Here is a 20,266-nt window from a genome sequence, read left to right on the forward strand (position 1 = left end):
CCTATTTGCTAATATACCTATAGATTTGGCATCTGATAGTGTTGTTAGAAGGTGGGATTCCATATCTAAGAAAACAAAAAATTCCTTTAGATGAATTTTTGATTGCCTTTCGGATGATTTTGAATTCTACTGTTTTTATCTTTAATAAAAAAATGTACAAACAAATATTTGGGACCCTTATGGGGTCACTCTTGTCACCTGTCGTTGCAAATATGGTTATGCAGGACTTTGAAAAAATTACTATCTGAATGCTACCCGTTCGGTTATTTTATTATCGATACGTTGACGATATTATTTTGGCTGCTCTGTCTGAGAATATTGATATCTTGAGTATCTTTAATTCGTTACACACTAGATTGCAGTTCACTATGGAGGTTGGCATTGACGGAAAAATAAGTTTTTTGGATACCAGGTTGATTATTGAAGAATGAAATCTTATTTTCGATGTATATCGTAAAGCAATCTTTTCCGGTAGATTCCTTAATTTCTATTCATAAAAGAGATGTAATGAAGTTGTGAATAAAATTTTTCATTTGTATCATCCGAAGTTCCAACAAAACAATTTGATTGACGCTATTAATTTTTTTATAAAATGGATATACTCTACATTTTATTTTCTCGGCTATTCATAATAGAATTAAATATCATATTAACAATATTAATAGTTTGAATAATAACAAGGATGACACAGAAAGATTTTTTACTATTTCATATATCAATACAATATCTGAAAGATTCACTCCTATCGTTAATATGTTTAATTGTAAATTGGCTTTTACCATTCCTAACACATTAAAAAATAATAATTTCATAAAGAGAGGAAAGGATGAGTTGGAACATTTTCATTAAAATGTAGTTTACAGAATATCTTGTGAGAATTGTGATGTTAGTTACGTTGGCCAGACAAAAAGACAGTTAAAGTCTGCATGAATATATTCAGATATTAATATAAGTTCAAAATATATTAATATAAGTTTTTCATCAGTGATCTCCAATCACCGTATGGAGGAAAATCACAACTTTAAATGGGATAAAGTTGACATATTAGATATAGAGCCTTCATACAATAAAAGATTAATATCTGAAATGGTCCATATTAAAAAAACAGAAACATGGAATAAAGACAAAACGACACAGAGACTTTGCTTGAATTCTATTCTAACATTATACATTCTCTTTCTCCCTTCTAATATCTTCTTTCCTTTTCTTCCCTGTGCCGTTTATCCGTTCTCGATAAATGTTTTCCTTCTCAACATTGTGTTAGCTGACATCGTGAAAGTTAGATGTTCGTTACTTTTGCAAATTTGTTTCAAATAAAAAATCAATATATTGTACCACGATATGGATTACCATCTATCTACGTTTTTTTCTCTCTTTTTAATGGACTCTCAACACATTTATTGATATTACTGACAAGGTACATTATTATATTACTAATTTGTATGTATTAAATATTATATTAATTTTTGTTCACGGTCACTTTTCCAGAATATTGTTTTATGATTTTCGATTTGAAAAATTACTCGCAGCGTACTACACGAAATGAAGAATACATGATTAAAAATTATAATGAGTTTTGTAATACCATGTATATTTTTGATTCATAACGATGTTTAAATATTATGACAACATTGAAAATGACTCGATCAGAGTCGAAACGTTTATTTTTGTCAATTGTAATTGTTATATGAATTTTATGATTTAAATTAAATAATTTAAATTAAAGTTCTTTGCTACATTACTGGCTCTTTGCCTATTTTTTGACATTGTTCTTAAATAAAATTATCTCCTGAATTCAGAGGGAAACATTTTTTATTACACGTCAGTAGTTACTATTCGCCAAATTATTGCTAACCAATAATACCATTGGCTCCCAATTATATTTTTCGTAAGGGATGATTGAGAATCAATGGTAACTATTGACACTTAATCATAACTATTACTTAATGAATAGTTACTATTGGGGCACCATTAGTAATGATTGGGTTCTTAATGATAACCATTACGCTAAAAGCATACGATTGAGGGAACCGATAGTTACTATTGCAACTCAATAATAACGATTGACGAACGAATGTAACTTATGAATACAGACGATTGGTCTCTCCAATTATTTATATTATTCATAATCCAATGGTTACGTTTCATTCATAATCCATTGGTTACGTTTTTTTGTCAATCGTTATTACTGAATTGCAATAGTAACGATTGGTTTTTTCAATCATATTTTTTAAGTGTCAAATAGCGCAGAGAACATAACCATTACTATCAGTGAACAAATAGTTTGTAATGATGAACCCTCTGTATTATGTAATGATGAAGGCTCGATGCGCCCGACTTTATTTTTGAATCAATCAAAGATAATTCACAAGTGACAGCAGCTCTAAGATTCGCGTTCGGGCTGAGAAGCCCCGAGCGCGATCGAGTACCACCGATCGTCATTTCTCGCGAGATATCTCCCGCAGATTCTATTCCTTATTTAGCACTTTGTAATAAATTATGATTGATGTAATAAATTATGAACTACTATAAAACTACGGTTTCCTTCTTGCAGCTACATGTATTATACGAACACGTTGTGCTATCAATTATGCTACCAATTGTCCTCCATTGACATCAGCACTGTCTTCTACAATAACTACATTTAAGGTGGTTCTATAATAGTAAAGTGGCGAAAATTTGAGGTGCCATACCAGGGCCTACCCAAATTTATAAATATCTGCATAATTTGAATAAAATATTAAAACTATGTGTATATCTTAATGAAATAATATGGAATATACTTTTATTAGTATGTAATATTACATACATACAATATAGAGTAAATCAAGAGCTGTATTTTCATCTAATAAAAACAAGATGAGATAATGTTTATTTTTCGAGATTAAATTTATATGCAAGTTTATGCACGTAAATATATTTCCAGAATATCCGTTGACCTATTACTTCTTTGTGACTATTAAAATCGTAATTTCTTAAATTATTATAATCTCGTTTTTAAAAAATATTTATGGTAAGATTTGTGTGCAGTTAGTCAAAGAAGTGTCTGCGAGTCTTATCTGTCACTAACAAGGGAAATTTTACAACTGTCCGGAACCGATTTGGTTCGATGAAATATGTTGTAAAACACGAAAATCTAAAAGACACGTATTTTTTTATACGTGCGCTAATTTATGTTTATTGGAATGAAACACTCCTTTGAAAAAAAAAGGTATTTTTCTTTCGAGCCAAATATCGTCGGAAGTATAAAAAATAGAAAAAAATTGTTTAAACAAAAGTTGTACGGATCAAGAATACTTTAAAGTTATAAAGAAACAAAAATTTTCTTTTTGTTTAATAAAATACTCCTACCACTCGTAATTTTCTTAAATTTTCAATTTTCTTTTACCAAATTAAAGATTATTTTTTTACAAATTCAACCATGTATAATAAAGTTACATTATGCAGGATGCTGGAAAAGTTTCTGCAAACAATATGAAAAAAAACATGTAAAATTTGGTAAATGACTTTATTGTTTTTCGAAGTATTCGCCTTTAAGATCGATACATTTTTGCACACGCTCGAACCAATTTTCGAAGCATTTTTTCCACTCTGAGGCTGTAACCTCAGAAATCAGTGTACGAAATGTTTCAACAGTTGCTTCAGGCGACTCAAATCGCCCACGCATCTTCTTTTTAATGTTTGGGAACAAAAAGAAGTTATTAGGTGATAAATCAAGTGAATACGGATAATGAGTCATCAATTCGATATTTTTACTGGATAAAAAATCAACGATTTGACATGCTGTGTGACAGCTGACGTTGATGAAGAATGATGCAACTATTTCAGTTTGTTCTACGCAATTTATCTACGCAAGTCATTCATGACTTTTGGCAAACAAATTATTATATACCAATCAGTATTTATAGTCCTTTGATCGTCTAAAGCCACGGTTGCCACATGTCCGATATAACTGAAGAAATAAGCAATTATTTGCTTGGCAGCATTGCGTGAACGAACAACTTTTGTTGGTTTCGGTTCATTTTAACAGTGGATTGTTGTTTACTTTCGGGCTCATACGAATAGATAGATGTTTTGTCCCCAGTAACGATGTTGTAGACCAAATTTGATCGACCTCGGTTGAATTTCTTGAGCATTTCTTTACTCCATTTAACACGAGCCTGTTTTTGAGCTTTGTTCAAATTGTGTGGGATCCAATGATTGCAAAGTTTCCGTACGCTCAAGTGTCAGTTCATGGAAAATCGTATGTATTGCTTTCATGCCTAAGGATACCTGAATCTCGCGATATGTCATATGCCGGTCTCAGTCAATCATTTCACGCACAGCATCAACATTAGTGGCAACAACAGACGTGGATGGATAACCTTCTCGGAATTTGTGACAAAGAAAGGTACATCCACGCTGGAATTCGACAAACCAATTATAAACAGTCCTATTGGGGATGGTGCTTCATCCAAAAGCCAAATGAAGTCGATCGATGCATTGTTTCGGACTTAGATTAATTTGTAATCGTAAAAAATCATTGCCCGCGAAAAATTTTCACGCGAAATTTCCATTTTCTCACAAAATAACTTCTTTTAAAATACTATGCAAACAAAACTAGTTGGCTTGGGTACAAATTGTCAACTGAATTATAGGTCAAAAACATCTAATTTTACGGATATGATAGTAGCAGAACGTTGGCACCATTGGAAGAATTAGATTGCAAAAACTTTTCCAGCAGCCTACGTATCATTAAGAATTAATTATTAACGTATATACACTAACCATGCTCATATGTGTAAGTAATCGTCATCGAACGATAAAATACATAAATCAACCAATAAGGAAATTGACATGAATGATATTTATATTTCAAATTATAAATAATATTAAGAGTTATAATAATTTTTATTATTTCTCCTTAAAGTGAGTAAAACTTTTTTATTCATCTCTGTATATTATTTCCTTATAATATCTTAAAATTATTCTCTTAAAATTATTTTCAGTTTTACGTTTTAATATCTTATTTACTTGTCGTTTACGTAATAATTTCAAAACGTATATATTTTACCTAATAATGAAATAATTTCTAAATGTTTATACACAATAAATTTATATCATTTATTCATACTTATTACAATAATGATACTCAATGAAAAAATGTTTTAAACATAATAACTTCTTGCACCATGAACATTTTACTACAGCTATATTACTGCAATCGATGTCACATGTTGTTGAAAATTAATTCTATTGGATTTTCAAATTCTTCTGGTCTTTCGATTGTATAAACCACCTACTTTTAAACCACGAATTTTTAAATAAGTTGTGATATCACAGAGATGACAATTGATTATGTATCAGAGATTGTCAATAATTTTCTTATATTATTTCGTTCGTGTAAATTTATATTACTTTCTAATAATAAAACAGTATCTAAAAACCTTTTAGCAAAATTTTTCAAATTCTAAATCCGTAAACATTTGATTGTATTTTCCCTGTAGTCCCTTTCGGTATAATCATAGTAGTAATATGTTTTCCTGCAGGTGTTAAATCTGAAATAATATTGGGATAATATCCAGTCCATGAATCGATAAGAAGAACGCTATTATAATTAATGTTTGGAAAACAGGCTTCTTCTAACCACATTTTAAAATGGTCTGTAAGAAATATAAATGTTAAATTATACTATTTTATGACTGTTATGAGATTCTTAAATAAAATATAAAATATATCACAGAAATAAGACTTATAATATCATTATAGTATTCCGTTTATGCAAATTTATAGTTAATAGTAAAACAGTAATCAGAAAATATATTGTAAAAGGAAATTTATTTAATTACCTGAAGTCATTTTACCAAATTTCAATGTTTTTACAATAACGTTTATTGATGTAAATAAGGTTTCTTGTACTCTTAGTCGAAATATACCATTAGTTTAATTCAATGCAATAAATAAAGGTGACAGCAAACTTCCATTACACAATATTATTGGTTGTATGATGTATGAGTTGTTGATGATATAGATTGCACACTCTACTTTCTTTACTCCTTCATTAGACAATGATCTTCCAGATTGAATTTCCAATTGGAAACCACTTTGATCAGAATTAAAAACATTTTCAGATTTTCCGAACTGTTCGATAAGTGGTTTAACTGTTTTCAGAAAATCATTAGCTATATTTTGCAACTCAACGGAATCTTCTATTGTTTTTCTAGTTACAAATTTTTCTTAAAACAATTCGGTAGGCCTTTTTGAATGTTGATACCTAACTGTGAGATGCTTTAAATATAGGATTTAAATTTCCTATTTCTTCTTGGGCTTGTAAAGCCTACCTTTGTAAATCGATATCATAAACTATGAATCTTGATTCAACAGCTGCAGTAAATTAATCATGTGTAAATTTGGATGTAAGATAATTTTTCTATATATGGAATCTACGACTTCCATCTGAATGTAATTGTTTTTCCCATCGCCTTAATTAACGTTCAGATAAAACTCTTCTAAATTTATTTTGCACTGATTTTAACAGACGATTCCTTTTGTTTTTATTTTTTTCATTAATGTCCCAATTAATCCTGCCAATACTCAACAGCTTGTCTTTTATAAGAACTGTCAAAGTCTGCGTCATCATTTGAACATTGAGAATAAGAATTTAAATTATCTTCACTCCATGCTTCTTCATCATCTTCAATTATTAGGTGTATAACTTTGCTTCCGCCGTTTTCTTATAGATGGTCTTTAGCGGTAAGTGGTGGTCGAAATAAATAGATCATAGACGTCAATAAACTTGGGCATCTGTCAACATAACCCCATAGAAACATTAGTTGATTTGCGTCTGCATCACAAAGTTATTCTCAATTGAAAATGTCAGTTTACGAGCCAAATTTTCGTCATTTGCAGGAAGTTTTAATTTTCTGCTTCAATATGAAGAAATCTACGGCTGAGGCTCATCAAATGCTCTCAAATACTTATGGTGAGGCCGCTATTAGTGAAAGAACATGTCGTGAGTGGTTTCAATGCTTCAAGAACGGTGATTTTGATGTAGAAGACCGGTATAGCGGTGGAAGAGAGAAGATTTTCGAAGATGCAGAATTGGAGGTATTACTTGATCAAGACTCGTGTCAAAATCAAAAAGAATTGGCACGATCATTGGGAATGACTCAACCAGCCATTTCAAAACGCCTCAAAGCCATGGGAATGATTCAGAAGCAAGGAAATTGGGTGCCGTACGAGTTGAAGTCGAGAGATGTTGAACGGCGTTTGTTTGCTTATGAACAGCTGAAAGGCAAAGACGGAAGTGATTTCTGCATCGCATTGTGACTGGGGACGAAAAATGGGTTCATTACAATAACCCCAAGCGCAGAAAATCATGGAGAGTTCCCGGCCATGCTTCCACGTCGACGGTCAAACCGAATATTCACGGCTCCAAGGTCATGCTCTGTATTTGGTGGGACCAGCTCAGCGTAGTGTATTATGAGCTGTTAAAATCAACTGAAACAATAGGCGATCGGTATCGAACGCAATTGATGCGTTTGAGCCGAGCATTGAAAGACAAACGCCGCAATACAACGAGAGACACGATAAAGTGATTTTGCAGCATGACAATGCTCGACTCCATGTTGCGAAAGTGGTCAAGACATACTTGGAAACGTTGAAATGGGAAGTCCTACCCCACCCGCCGTATTCTTCAGACGTTGCTCCCTCTGACTTGTTTCGATCAATGGCACATGGCCTGGCTGACCAGCACTTCCGGTCTTATGAAGAAGTAAAAAATTGGATCGATTCGTGGATCACCTCAAAAGATGACTAGTTTTTTCGACGCGGGATTCGTACGCTGCTCAAAAAATGGGAGAAAGTAGTGGCCAGCGATGGACAATACTTTGAATGATAAATGTATAACCAGTTTTTTACAATAAAGCTTCGAATTTTGAAAAAAAAACGGCGGAAGCAAAGTTATACACCAAATATTTCAGAATTATGTAGTTTATAAGGTTCTTGAAATAGGTTTCTTTGTTACTTCCAACCCATAGTGAAAAATGCTATTCAGCAATTATTTTTGTATTGTATATTTTCTTTTAATTCTATTTCTGCTTCAGTTACTAGTGTTTCTGTTAAATATATTGAACTTACAGGTGCTAATAAAAGTCTAATAACATTAAATGGATTGATAATCATTTTCAAAGATTAAACTTGGCTTTAAATCATAATATAAAAACAATTTAACAAATTGCACAGATATGATTATGACAAAACTACTGCACTGACTGACCATAAAACAGCTACGTGAATATTCTTATATTCTTACTGTCCATTTGTTACTTGAATGTAATTCATAAACTTATATTATAAATTACCGCTCAGTTATTATCTAATCAATTATTATTAATGGGTGCATTCAGCAATAAAGAGCGCTACGGAACTATCCGTTGAATGGAGTACTTTCCGCATCGCTCCCTCAACATGTTGTAGAAGCGGACGTCATCCTATTGAGCGGAAATTTTTTTTCATAAACTTCGGTTCGACAATATCCGCGTTCAGTCAAGTCACAGACTATGCATTTACAATTGTGTCAAGACTAAGCAGCATTTCAACAAATTTCAGCCGATCCACGCCTTCTTCAAGTAGCCTCTCAATGAACTGTACTCCTACTTAGTATCCATATTCGAATGCAAGATCTTCACCATTGTCTAATCCGATTGCTGCTGGTTCATTTATAGAATTAGATATCGATGTCAATAATAGTAATTGCACGTTAGAAAATAAATATTTAAACGATAGGCCGAGTTCAGCAGAAATGTCAGATTCAGTTTCCGGACATTGTCTCCATTAAAAAATGGCCAAAAAAAGGCGAGATTCAAAGGAGGTTCTTCACATTTATTTACAATGTGAGAAAAAAATTGGTTGCAGTTGAAGAGGAACAAATAAAAGCGATGGAACAATTAATAAAAAGAAAACAATTAGATTCAAAGAGAAAGAAACGAACTTTTAAAACAATTTCTTACAAAAATTAACTATGTAATGTTATTAATAATAAATTTTCATTTTTATATACATATGTTTGTTTACTTGTACACTTTATTTATTTTGTATACTTTAATCCTATTTTCATTACTTTATATACTTTGTATACTTTATATACTTAATTTACAAATTATTTGCAATATAATTTCTTTTGTCAACTGCTTCGCGAGCCACAGATAGATCTTCAGATGTTTCCAGTTTAGATGTTCCAATCGAAATAATGAGATATATGAAAAAATGTTTTAAGTAAAATTTGTATAGTTTTTTTTACACGTGACGAATTCTTCAGACGTGAGATTTTCTAACAATTCAATGTAATTTTAAATGCAACAATTTTTTAAAAATTTATTTTTTAAAGATACCAATCTTATACAATAATTTTATTATATTATAAAAGAATGAATATGGAATAAAATCGTTTTTAATTTTTATTCATGGAAGAAAATGAATGTTAAAAAAATAATAACAGGTCTTAAAAAAAAATATATATATATATTATATATGAGGTTATATCAATCGTTTTCAAAGATCAGAAGACAAAGATAGCCTTAACTATGATTGCTTTTGATTGCTATACCAGAAGCATGCCAAAAATCGCCTATAGTGCAAGCATTTTGATCTGAGATCCAGTTGTACTAAAAGAATATTTATTAATTATTTTATATATATATATATATATATATATATACTTTGGTTAACAATACCCATACGGTACAAAACTTGCAGCAACATTGCTGCAATATTCCTGCAACATTCAACTTTGTAACAAATTTATAAGCGCGTTTGTACAGTAGTATATATATATATATATATATATATATATATATGTGTATGTATAATATATATAATATAATACAATTAGTATATGTATAATATATTTAGTGTACTGAGTAAGTATATTATAATATTCTTTTAGTAACTCAAAGGCACAGGTCTTAGAAACTGACAATTATAGCATGTAATAGAACAACAGAGATAAATATAGATAAAGAGAAAGATAAGGGAAGAGAAAGATAAGGGAAGAGAAAGAGAGAAATGATTTTGTACTGATAAAGAAATTCAAACAACAGAAATATCTTTCATTCTTTTTTTCTATTATATAATTATGTAATCTATTATATAATTCAAATACATTATGCATATGAGATAACACACGTATATTGATTTATATATATGCTAAATCTCGTTTTAGAAAGTCTTTTTGGATAAGGCCCGCGTACATGTAATTAGTACAAAAATGTTTCACCATTTCAAAACGTTTCTTGGACTTCTTGAAATCACTATAGTACACTTTATAATATAATATATTAGGTGTAGTAAAAAGAAATCCATTATTTTTCCAATAGATGGCTTTAGTAATCTGTATCACGCGTAGACGAGATACAGATTACTAAAGCCATCTATTGGAAAAATAATGGATTTCTTTTTACTACACTTAATAGTATGCTTTCCTTTTAGAGGACACACTCGACACAAACGTCTATCTTTCTTGACATTCAACAAATGATAAAGATAGAACGATGTTTGTATCGAGTGTGTTCTCTAAAAGAAAAACATACATATTTCTCTAAACATCTGAAATAATGAACAGAATGAAAACAAAATTTTTGATTATACTTTCCTTTGCGCCGATACAATAGAACCATCAAAGAAAATACAGATAGATTCGTGATAAGAAACGAGGACATTAGAATAAAAGAATCTTTTACTTGAATGTGAAATATCTACAAAGTCTCTCTCGCGTCGAGAAACACGCGGAGAGGATAATTATACATGTGGCATTCGGCACGAACGGTACTAGAATACAATATGGCAGATTGAGAGACTTCTGACGCATGCGCAGTAACGCACACCGGCTTTACCTAGGCTGCGTTCCGTTTCACGCATGATGCGCATGCTGCATTATTTATCCTTGTTATTCATTGAATGTTAAACAAGGATAAATGATGCATCATGCGCACCATGCGTGAAACGGAACGCAGCTCTAGCAGAGTACCTATTATGGAACAAAGTCAGAAGCATTCGGTTTTCCCTAAAAAGCACAATAGAAATCTAGAGAATAATTGAACAATTTCGATCAGAATCCATTCCGACTTTGTTCCATGATAGATATACCCTGGGCTGCGTTCGAAAATATCCGAGTGTCTCCGAATATCGTTTTGTTCTTGTTTATTATTCGGTGAACAATTTTTTGGATCAAATGATACTCGTAGGCACTCGAATAGTGTTTTTGAACGCAGTCCAGGAATGTATACACATATAACTGTACACAATATTAATTATATGACTGCTGTCAATATATCGAAGCTCACGACATGATTGCATAATGCGATTCATTGCGCTCGCACGCGTGCCTCCATCATGTCGTGCGGGCAGCATAATAATAGCACAGTGGGCACACGGCGTGATACGCACGACGTGATACGCACGGTGTGATTGCATTATGTGATTCATTGAGCTCGCATGCGTGCCCTCATCACGTTATGTGGGCAGAGTGCATTCATTGTGTGGGCATAATATGATACGCACGCGCAAGGGCAATATAAGCTCGCAATTGTTATCTGAGTACTTACTTATATGAACAAGGATAGCATATATACAGAAGCGTTAATAATTAATTCTCGAAAATGATATGTCGTAATGTAATTTTATTACACATGGCTGAATTTATAAAAAAATAATCTTTAATTCGGTAAAAAAAAATTTGAAAATTTAAGAAAATTACGGGAGGTATTTAAACAAAAAAATAAAAAAATTTTTTTTTCTTTATAACTTTAGAGTATTCTTGAAAACATACAACTTTCGTTTAAAAAATTTTTTCTATCTTTTATACTTCCGACGATATTCGGAAGCCGACGATTCCGACTCAAAAGAAAAATATCGTTTTTTTTAAAAGGGGTGTTTTATTCTTTAAACATGAGTTAGTGCATATAAAAAAATACGTGTCTCTTAGATTTTCTGTTTATAACATATTTTATGGAGAATCAAATCAGTTCCGGACAATTGTAAAACTTCCCTTGTAAGTTTTACTTGAAAAGTTACATTTTCAACACTTTTATTTCATCGTTAACCTATCATAGAATTTTGCACACGTCAATTTCGATATTTTAACTTTATTATATAAAAACATTAGACATTTCTATATCTCGATTTACTAAAGAACCATCTTAAGGGAATGCTGGAGTGATCAAATCATCGGGACTTTGCAGATCGATATAAATCTCCAAATTTATTGAACGAAATCAAAAATCTTTTTACAGGATTAAAGTCAACGCAATGGTGGATTTTATATTAAAGTTTCATATTTTACTTTAGCAGTGGACTTTATGCTAAAATCGAAAAAAAATTGAAAATTTATATTTTTTCAACTCATAAAGCTGTCACTTGACGTATTAAAATATTTCTTTAATACAAAAGTTTTATAGCTAGTATGGACAAAACAACAGTTCAGCATCCAGCGCTTTACGTGCACGAACAATACTTTATAAAATTAAGATTAAAAACTTAAAAAGAAAAATTTCGATCGATTTGCAAATGTATATGAATGCTGAGCGAAGACTCGAAATGGTAAACAAAACAACAATTGTGTCTAACAGTAGGTCCGATTTTGCAAGAGATGGTAATATGTTAGATAAGGACAGATGTATGCGTTTGAGTGAGATAGAACGATAATGTAAAAAATGAACTAAAGATATCAATTTTTGATTATCTATTATCAATTTTTTTATTTGGAATTAAAAAATCTGTATTATCGACATCAATCAAGTTCGATAGACACTCCAGTGTCCCCATGCCTTTGAGCGAGCCTCATCCGATAAAATAAATATTAGAGATATAGCAATAACGATTATAGAATTGCACATAATTAAATGATGACACCTTTCATAATTATTTATTTTTTTAGATAATATCGCTTAATCTTAATTTTTAAATATTATTATCTTTCAGCAAACGTTATTTTTTTAGTAAGCTATTTTTTTAAAAAACGTTATTTTTTTAGTAAGCATCAACGTAAAGATTAAAAGTTGAGAATGAACGAAAATTTAGCAACTATTATTGTTTTTCAATTTTCAATGAAAAAGTTCAAGAAAAAAAAACTATAGATATATTAAAAAATATGATGTATTGATGAAAAATGAGTCGAGAAGCTAAATCTGATTGTATTATCTTATAACATCTATATTAGGCTTAAAATAGGAGAAAGAAGCATTATTAGCAATAATTAATGCACTGCGTCGAAATTGATATTATGTATTACCCACTTATAATAATTTTATTTTATTAAGTTGTCCAAAATTATCTTAGAACATATATTATTGGAAGCAGAATAGAACGCTGAATGTGAAATCAATATCTATGCAAGAGAAAAAGCTATAAAATCCTAGTCAATTGTAATCATACCCCACCCGTTTGCTCGCGTTCCACTTTATTCGTAACCATTTGTGCCTATAAATAAATTTAGCGTGATAAAAAATGCCTTACATATGTATGTTATATAGTATATAGTAATCGTAATAATTTGATTTCTTATTGCACTAATGTATAAAATTTTATGTCATCAATTATGCCCAAATAGCAGAGCAGCGCTTGCAAAGCGATTACATGCACTTTGTAACCGCTTTGTAACTTTACTACTTGGGTGTAGCGATATGTAGATTATGTTTACATATATTGATATTTAATATGTACTTCATATTTATTTCATTCTTTTGAAAAGGTTTCCAAATAATAAAGAACTTTGAGAAAAATAGCTTTGTTTTATAAAATTGATAGGATATTTGAACCAATTTTATTTTAACTTCACATTGCATTCTTAAAGTTCATATTAATACTTTATTAAATACAATAGATTAAGTAAGTTTTATTATCACTTTGTCTAAGATACATAACCTAAAACCTCTAAAAATTAACAATAACAATGTATAAGAAACACTAAAATAATTGTACAATTCATATAGACGACAGTACTGATGCATGCGCGTTACGAACATTTGGGATTGTCTAGTTTTTTTTCTTGCACAGATATTGATTTCACGTTTGGTATATGGATGATATAGACAATTCCGCTTTTCCAGTGTGTGTTTTAAGGCAATTACATATAATAGAGGAAGATCACGGATACTGACATGCTGCATTATTAAACAATATTTCATAAAGCCTCTACAGCACAAAATATTGCAGCAATATTGTTGCAATATTGAAATGTTAATATTTTATTGGAAATATTATAACAATATATTGTAAAATACAAATACTGTAATTCTAATATTTTGTGAGAAATATTGTAATATATTGCTGTAAATTATAATTCAACACGTAAATATGCAGTACTACGAAAAGAATACGCTTTTCATAAGAAAATAACATTCAGGAGATCTATAAGAAGACGTATGCAAAACAAGTCTTCTAAAGATTTCCAAATTATTTCGGGTGTACTTTCTAGGCCCTCGAACGTTTTTTTGGTTACAACTTCATCGTATGTATTTTGGAATGTTATATTAAATAATAATATTTTAGCAATTAATAAAACTAGATTATTTATTAAAATAATGCATACGTTGCAACTATATATTTGCAATATTTCTCTAAATATTATAGCAATATGACAGAGTATTGCAGCAATATTTCTTTTTGCGGACACAGCAATATTGCAGCAATTTTTTATGAAATATTGCAATCTTTCAAAGTAATATTGCTACATTATTGCTGTAAGGGAGAAGCTACAAATAAAACTTTAGAAACATAAATATGAATTAGAAAGTATTCACTATTAAATAATACAGCAGTTTTTATAATAATATTTACAATTTTACAATTTTGCAATAAAATTTAACAATAGTTATTAGAAATGGCTCAATAACATAAAACATAAATGGAAAGGAGCATACAGCCACGCAAAAGTTTTTGTCAAAGTCATATATTTCAAATTAAAAATGTAAACGTTTCGGTCAAGTCAGAGACACATAAAGAAACAAGATTTTGTATTGAATAAACAAAGTGACACATTACGTTTTGAGGCGGCTACGCCGCCCCGAACAAAAAAGAAGACATATCCCTAGCAGGCCCGCTTGGGGCCTAACTACCTAGAAGTTGCAGCGTAGACAGTGTACGCTTGGAATATTTCTAATAAAGACAGTGGGGTGTGAGGACAGTCTGTGTGCAATCGGGTCATGCACAATCGGATCTGTACGCAATCAAGTTGATGCGCAATCGGGTCGGTGGACAATCGAATCGATACGCAATCGGCTCGGTGCGCAATCGGATCTGTGTACAATCGGATTTGTATGCAATCGAGTCCATGTGCAATCGAGTCCGTGTTCTAATGTAACGCTCTATGTCTGATCGAGTCCGTGTCCGATTCTAATTGGGAAATACTGCTGTGTCTGATCGATAATGTACGCAATCAGTTCCTACGTTTTCCTGATTTTTATTATTATTCCTGATTTTATACCCATAATTAAAAAATAGTTCCCCCTAATATATTCCCTAATATTTCCCCTAACATTTTTCCCTTTTTTTCCCCTCAATATATGTATATAAATACCGATTCTACTATATAAATCTCGAAACTCTAACATTATAATATTATAACATTATTAATATTATTGTAATTATACGAACTTTCTTACATAATATTCTACTAACATAAAATTCTTCCATCTTCGTGAATATTCTTCATCAAATAACATCGCATTGTAACAGTGTAATTGATCGTTGTTGGTAATACGGGTAAATTTTTATAATTAAATCACCAAGAAATTAAATTAAGATAATAACTTATATAAATTTCAAAAATATGAAAAGAAAGAGCATAAAGAACCACAGCACAAGATGTAGTTAGTGATATTTAATTATTCTTGCATTACGAATTACAATAAAAACATTAAACATTTCGGCCACAATCTGGCCATCTTCAGTAAAATTAATAATATTCTTAAGACGCAGAGTTATCAAGTTGGAATCAAATTCAACCATCGTGTGTTATAATTGTAAAGATCGTGTTTGCATCAAAGCGACGCTGCTTCATATAATAATGTTAGAACGTCAGAAGTCATGTAGTAAAAAGTGTAGAACGAGAATTTCCAGATTCTAATTTACAATAATTTATTTTATTATTAATATCTTTTAAAACGGAGTATAAAACAAAGGAAACATTACCTGCAAACTTTTACAGCAAAATAATCGATGAATTACAAGTATACTCATTTCACAGATAGAAATTTGTCGTGACACTATGTGTTGTTATTGGTCGTATCATATATTTTTCCGCTATTTATATCCATGAGTCAAATAGTTTAGAAAGTTCTAGAATTATTTATTAAGTGCGAGAGAGATCTTTCTTTAGAAGAGGAAGATAAATATCAGGCAAACCTTCAGTATAACTTTGTTTATTGATTCCACTTATTTGGTTTTTAATGTGTATCATTTCTGAAATTCTTCGTTTCATCAATGATTGTTCTGTATCTAAAATTTTAATGTTATCCCAATCAAAATCATGCATTTCATTCACACGGTGACGTGAAACAACTGATATCTCAGAAGTAGATTTCTTAATATCAGTCTTGTGCTCTTTAATACGAGTTTTTAATTTTCTCTTAGTTTGGCCAACATATGACGATTCGCAATTCAAACAATTAATTTTATAAACTACCCCACAATGGTCATCCTTAAGCAAGAGATCTTTTCCTGTAATAATTGTATTTAATTTATTCATCGGTTTATAAGCTATATTAAACCCATGAATATATGTAAGTTTTTTGAATTTTTCAGAAACCTTACTTAAGTATGGTATCGTGAAAAATTTTTGTTGGCATCATATTCATTATTATTTACTTCACGATTTTTTTCTGGATTAGTTCTATTTTCCAAAGTTTTTATTCTATTGTTAATCGTCGAAAATAAGAATTTGAAAGGATCGCCATTATCGAGAAGAGTGTGAATTAAATCCGAAACGTTCTTTTCATGAAATTTGGGATGGGACAACATTAAAATTCTGTCAAGCTGCCCAATGATTACTCTCTTTTTATGTGCTAATGGATGATTCGAAAAATAATTTAAATATCTCCCCGAATTAGTCGGTTTTTTATACATATCAAAGATGATGCTTCCTTCTTGAATCATTATTTTAACGTCCAAAAAATTGATAACGTTTTCATCGCCAAAATCAACTGTAAATCTAAGTCTGTTGTAGTATGAATTAAATAAATCTAGAACCTCCTTAACTTTTTCCTCATGTACAGCTAACACAATGTCATCGACATATCGCAATAAAACAGAGAGATGATATTATTAGTAATGAAAATTTCTTGTTCTAAGTCTTATAAGACTGTATTTGCTAGTATAGGCGATAGAGGAGAGCCCATCGGCATGCCAAAAATCTGCTTAAATATTAACACATATAAAAAATAAGAGCATAAAAAACCACAGCACAAGTTATAGTTTGTGATATTTAATTATTATTACATTAATTAAACCATTAAACGTTTCGGCCACAATTTGGCCATCTTCAGTAATTCAATAATATTCTTAAAACGCAGAGTTACATCTAGTTGACATTAAACAACAGTCGAGAGTTGTAATTAAATAAACATGTTCTTTTATATGTGAAGATGCTTCATACAGTAATGTTCAATTGTCATATCAAGAAAAGTGTAGAACAAGAATTTCCAGATTCTAAATAAAATTGTATATATTAAAATCTTCTAGTCGGAATATAAAGAAATAGAATCATTACCTGTTTCACAGCAAAAAAACCAAACGATGAATCTCGAGTATTTCTTTTACACAGTTAGAATTTTGTCGTGACATTATGTGTTGTTATTTGTCCTATCATATATTTTACCACTATTTATATATCTGAGTCAAAAATTTTAGAAAGTTCTAGAATTGTTTATTAACGGAAAGAGACATCCTTCTTTAGAAGAGGAAAATAAACCTCAGGCAAACCTTCCGTGTCACTTTGCTTATTGATACCACTTGTTTGTCTTTTTATATGTATCATTTCCGAAATTCTTCTTTTCGCTAAAGATTGTTCTATATCTAAAATTCTTATATTATACCAATCTAATTCATGCATCTCATTCATACGGTGACGTGAAACCACAGAAATTTCGGAAGAAGGTTTTCTTATATCGGCCTTATGTTCTTTAATCCGAGTTTTTAATTTCCTTTTGGTTTGGCCAACATAAGACGATTCACAGTTTAAGTAATTAATTTTATAAACTACTCCGCATTGGTCATCGCATTAGGCAAAGAATCCTTTTCTGTCTTAATAAATGTATTCAATTTATTCATAGGTTTATAAGCTATATTAAAACCATACACATGTGAAAGTTTTTTAAATTTTTCCGAAACTTTGCCCAAATATGGTATCGTGAAAAATTTTTTTGAAGTAACATTAGAGTCACATTCATTGTTAATTTCTTTACGATTTTGATCCAAATTAGTTCTGTTTTCCAAAGTTTTAATTCTATTATTTATTGTAGAAAATATAAACTTTAAAGGATAACCATTACTTAGAAACGTGTGAATTAATTCAGAGATGATTTTTTCATGAAATTTAGGATGGGATAAGAATAGAACTCTATCAAATTGCCCCCCTAATAACTCCCCTTTTATGTTCTAACGGATGATTCGAAAAATAATTAAGATATCTCCCAGAATTGGTAGGTTTTTTATAAATATCGAAGATGATATTTCCTTCCTGTCTCATTAATTTAACATCTAGGAAATGTATGCCGTTATCATCGCCAAAGTCCACAGTAAATTTAAGCCTTTCATGAGTTAAATAATTCTAGAACTCCTTCAACTTTTTCTTTGTGTATAACTAATACAATATCGTCCACATAACGAAAATAAAAAGATGAATTAATTTTATTCTTGGTAATGATTTCTTGTTCAAAATCTTGTAAAACAATGTTCGCCAGTATGGGGGACAAAGGAGAACCCATTGGCATGCCAAAAATCTGTTTAAATATTTTATTATCAAAACTAAAAAATGTAGAATTAATTATAATCATAATTGCTTTGATAAATTCATGTAAAGGAATCGAAGTCTTATTCTCCATAAAATTCCACCTACGTTCAATGCTTTTTGATACTAATTCGGTCGGAATATTCGTGTACATGGAGACCACGTCAAATGATATAATACTAAAATTTGTATCAATTGCTTTACCATTGAGTTTATTTACTAAATCAAAGCTGTTTTTAACAAAACTGAAATTTTTTATATTATTATTGTCAATGATTTCTTTTAAGAAAGTCGCCAGTGGATAAAAAGCACTATTAATACAACTGACAATTAATCTTAAAGGGTGACCTTTGTGAATTTTTGGCAAACCGTAAGATCTCAGAAGTTCGCCGTCCGAAACGTACAGTTTTTTATATAAATTAGAATCAATGTACCCCTTATTTTTCCAATTTTTTAATAATTTCAACAGTTATTTTCTTAGTGGGATCTTTTTCGATTGAATCGTATGTAGTATGATCATTAAGAATCTCATACATTTTTTCTTTATAGTTATCTCGACTCATAATTACGGTGGTATTCCCTTTATCCGCTCTAGTAATTAAAATATCAGGATTCTCTGAGATGAATCGCTTAACCTCTCTTACACCTTCGTATAAAATTGTATTTTCAGAAGATTTACTATTACAATTCTTAATCGCTTTAAGAATTTGGACAGTTTCATTCCTAACATTTTTACGTAATTTATCATCCGCCCTAAAAAGTGATACTTCCTGTGCACCTTTAAAATTGAATACAGTTTCAACTAAAATCACGAATCCTGACACAATTCATTCATCATACAATATTAATATCATTCCTGAAAGATTTAATGGCAATTTTGATATACGTAATATTAATGAACAATGGCTGATAAATCTGAGCAATGCTAAAGATTCAGATAAAGCCTTAGTCTTACTACAATTAGGTCAACAGTTTAATTTACCTAACAACGTGGTTAATAAGGATGGTATTATACGTGAGTTCATCAAAAACGTGGAATATAATCTTTTTAGGGCGGATGATGAATTACGTAAAAATGTTAGGAATGAAATTGTCCAAATTCTTAAAGCGATTAAGAATTGTAATAGTAAATCTTCTGAAAATACAATTTTATACGAAGGTGTAAGAGAGGTTAAGCGATTCATCTCAGAGAATCCTGATATTTTAATTACTAGAGCGGATAAAGGGAATACCACCGTAATTATGAGTCGAGATAACTATAAAGAAAAAATGTATGAGATTCTT

General features: G+C 30.5%; 1 protein-coding gene and 2 pseudogenes across 29 annotated transcripts in view; 1 reads left to right on the forward strand and 2 right to left on the reverse strand.

The window, feature by feature from the left end:
- pHCl-1 (pH-sensitive chloride channel 1) overlaps positions 1 to 20,266 on the forward strand; it is a 673,866-nt gene that overhangs the window by 174,361 nt on the left and 479,239 nt on the right. The window lies entirely within an intron of this gene.
- LOC147910788 (uncharacterized) lies at positions 3,570 to 5,965 on the reverse strand (annotated as a pseudogene). The gene is made up of 2 exons (XR_015545355.1): positions 5,829 to 5,965; positions 3,570 to 5,642 (listed from the first exon to the last, which is right to left on the reverse strand). The product of XR_015545355.1 is annotated as an uncharacterized LOC147910788 (transcript).
- LOC147910789 (uncharacterized) lies at positions 3,570 to 6,713 on the reverse strand (annotated as a pseudogene).

The sequence above is a fragment of the Acromyrmex echinatior genome, chromosome 1, assembly GCF_024713525.1.
Source record: "Acromyrmex echinatior isolate Ae372 chromosome 1, ASM2471352v2, whole genome shotgun sequence".
Classification (NCBI taxonomy): Eukaryota; Metazoa; Arthropoda; class Insecta; order Hymenoptera; family Formicidae; genus Acromyrmex; species Acromyrmex echinatior.